General features: G+C 32.2%; 2 long non-coding RNA genes across 3 annotated transcripts in view; both read right to left on the bottom strand.

Annotated features, from left to right (window-relative positions):
• The window catches only part of LOC122636802, a 268,896-nt gene that overhangs the window by 188,878 nt on the left and 76,607 nt on the right, over nucleotides 1-3,411 (bottom strand). The gene's annotated exons all lie outside the window — the stretch shown is intronic.
• LOC122636784 lies at nucleotides 1,717-3,179 on the bottom strand. Of its 2 annotated transcripts, none has more exons than XR_006329050.1 (3): nucleotides 3,162-3,179; nucleotides 1,872-2,181; nucleotides 1,717-1,761 (listed from the first exon to the last, which is right to left on the bottom strand). It is a non-coding gene; the product is annotated as an uncharacterized LOC122636784 (long non-coding RNA). The 2 variants fall into 2 exon arrangements; XR_006329049.1 differs by lacking the exon at nucleotides 3,162-3,179 and adding an exon at nucleotides 2,761-3,088.

Here is a 3,411-nt window from a genome sequence, read left to right as displayed (position 1 = left end):
ATATGGTTGGATGTACGAAGTATAGGAAGTGCTAATATAATATATTTTATTTCGGATATAGTATACGTAATTATCATGATGAGCATAGTTAAATTTCGTACATCTTTGAGATTACAATTAAAGAATCAATTATCTTGCGGTTTTTGTATTTCTTCTGTCTTACTCGAACCGCTTGGACGGTCCTTTCGTCTAGTATTTCTCTGAAACAATTTAAAATTCGTAGATTAGTTAAGACTTGCAATAGAAATACAATTGATCATGTAATTGTATAGTTATTAAAGATAAATCTAATTACACCATTTTAAGTGATATAAAGTACCTTTTCCGAAAAGCAAAATACAATAATTAAGATGGTATTGATGAAAATCAGTTTTATTTCCATAATATATAATTGAAATTTAATATAAATCACATACCAATGACTACTAATAAATTCACTTTATATTGATAACATAAACAAAAGACTAGTGAGAATGAAGATATTGTTTCAACCGCTTGGACTGCTTGAAAAACTACCCTTTGGAACGTATGAAGTATACACATTGCGAATATTTATTGTACGATACTTGCTTACATATTATTAATTCGACAATCACCCAAGGAATGACGTAAAGCTTTATCGCCGTCTTCTGACAGAAATATTACGAATAAATTTGTAGGAAAATCTATTTGTTCGTATGAAAGAATTGAATTGGTAACGTAGTACATTATTTCGCAAAAGACCTAACCAGCTAATTAAATAATGCAGTTATATAGGTAATTGAATTATGCAGCTTATCCTATTATCCAATTGTCTGTTCGCTTTGATGAGGGGAAAACAAATGAAAAAATTCCATTCTTATTTTCAAAATGACACAGCACGTGTCCGTTCACAAGCACGTAGAACCGCGTAGGTATTCCCGTCCAAATGCTAGTGAACATGAGCGCACACAAGAGCACACAGGTAGAGGAAGATATCAACAAAAGGTTTAACATAAATACTTAACGATAAGTATGGAAGAAAGTATTACGGACATCGACTATCATTAAATCCCTGTCAAAATATATTAACAGGGTAATTCGCGCTACGCATCAAATTACTTCGTCCAAATTTCAATATTTATGAAAAACGCTACTTACGAATATTTATTAAATATATATTGTGAATATTATGACAAACAATTTGAAATATAGAATTCAACATTTCTCCATTCTTAATTATATCGAACGGTTCCTTAATTTAAATCGAAGGAATAACGATTATCTGAACGCGGACTTTTTATTTCACGTATAATTTAGAAGTATACCCCTACTAACGTTATTACTTCCAAAAACGTTGAATAAATGATCGTCGTATGTTAAATTATTATGTATGATATACTTCCCTCAGTTTTATTTCAATTCCCACTTGATCCTTGCCCTGCGTGGAACGTCGGACGGCATTTCGACAAATCTTTCTGAGCACAGTAGCATATACTCTCCAGCTAAAGCCGTTCACGTTTGGATCCGTTGAAAATCGTAAATCCCTCCCATTTCATCGTACCACCGTCCCACGCTTTATAAAACAAGGCTATATTGGTCATTCCAAAGTTCGTCGTCAAGCACAAATGTTTTCTCTTCTTTTTCCTCTTCCTAGGTATTCCCAGTCACAGAATGCATACTTCAACATCAGAGACACCAAATAATAAGCTGCCTCTCTCACCAATTTGGATTTCATATTTTTTGGAAGATTTTTAATAAATTCACTTATCAATAGAAATACATTTGTCGACTTCATAAAATCTGTACCAAAATTTAATAAATTATTATAAAATATACCTGCGATAGAGATTTTATATTCCACGTTAGATTTTAGAACCAAAAATTTATATCTTATCTCTAAAATATCTTACCATTCGATAAACACAGCATTGACTGATTTTCCACTTAAATATAAGAAGAAAAAGGAAAACGTTTTCATATCTTAATCTGGTTGATTGCATTTGTACTCTCCATGTAGGATTTATCGTCGGATATAAGGAAGAACAGGCTAATGTAAATATGTTTCACTTCCGATATAGAATATTTCATTAACACGAGATAGTGGAATTTCTTATATCTTCTTTGGAATTATAATTCAAATATCAGTCAATTCGGGCCTTTGTAATACTTGTAGGCTATTGGAATTTTACTGCTTTCGCCTTCGTTTCCTTTAGTAAATCTCTGAAACAATTTAAAATTCGTAGATTAGTTAAGACTTACGATAGACATTCAATTGTTCATCTAATAATATACATATATAGTTATCGAAGACAAATCGTTATCTAAAATAGTCAATGGCTTCCAAAACATTTTTAGTGCTTCTTAGCGATACTATGAATCCACGTGCTGGGTTTGACAGGAAAGCGTTTCCTTTTCAAACATCGTCCTTCTCTTTACGTAATCCCTAGTATTGTGTTCGATCCCGTCTTCATTATGTAATCGAGATTAACCAGAAAGAAGAGGAAGAAGAAAACAAAACGTTTATAATGGCGCTGACGAGGATCCTTGAGGAGATTAAAACGGCGTTGTTTTACAAAACTTTTTTCGAATGGTGGTAAGAAGAGACGGAATATATCTTATTAAAAGGATCCAAAGGTAAGCGATTTTGGCTAGAGGATATAATCGAGTGTATTAAGAAAGATTTGTCAAAGAGCTGTTCGTCGTTGCAAACGGAGTTTGGATTAAAGTGGAATTGAATGGTTCTCAGCCAGGTTTATTTTTGAAAATGATTAAATCTGCATATACGATCAAAAGATTCACCGTTTATCGGGATAATAGTGTTAGCCCGGGAACACTTTTAAATTATGCGTTGAAAATTCAGTGTAAGTTTATGTCACCACGTCATCGTTATACTAATTTAAATAAATATTTGAACTATTTACTAAACTAATTCTTAAATTGATTATCATAGTCAGATTAAATGATTATTTAATATAATTAAAAAGAGAAGAAATGTTTAGTTCAATGTACCAAATTGGTTATCATGATATTCACGATATGCATTTAAAAAATATTTACAATACTTAATGTACGTGTTCAATAATATAGAGATTTCGACCAACTAATTTGCGGCTTAGCTCATATTCTCTTTTTAATGATTGATCCGAGGTATAATGATCTGCAGATGCATATTACCTTCCCCCATATTTATCGTCAAGTACCTTCGTATTGATCGTAGTATTATTATTATATTCGTATTATTATCTCTCTCCATCCATGTGTGTACTTTTGCGCATGCGGGAGCGTATTCAAGCAGAAGGGATGATCGTGCGATGCTATGGGAGAGTGCGCCTATAATTCCTCTCGTATCTTGAAAATGAGAAAGATACTTTTTCATTTGTTTTCCTCTCATCAAATCAAGCAGACATTTGGATAATACGATTACCTGTATAATTTAGTTATCTACTTTGA

The sequence above is a fragment of the Vespula pensylvanica genome, chromosome 23, assembly GCF_014466175.1.
Source record: "Vespula pensylvanica isolate Volc-1 chromosome 23, ASM1446617v1, whole genome shotgun sequence".
Lineage (NCBI taxonomy): Eukaryota > Metazoa > Arthropoda > Insecta > Hymenoptera > Vespidae > Vespula > Vespula pensylvanica.
The sequence above is the reverse complement of the archived record's forward strand: the minus strand, read 5'-3'. Positions and strand labels throughout refer to the sequence as shown.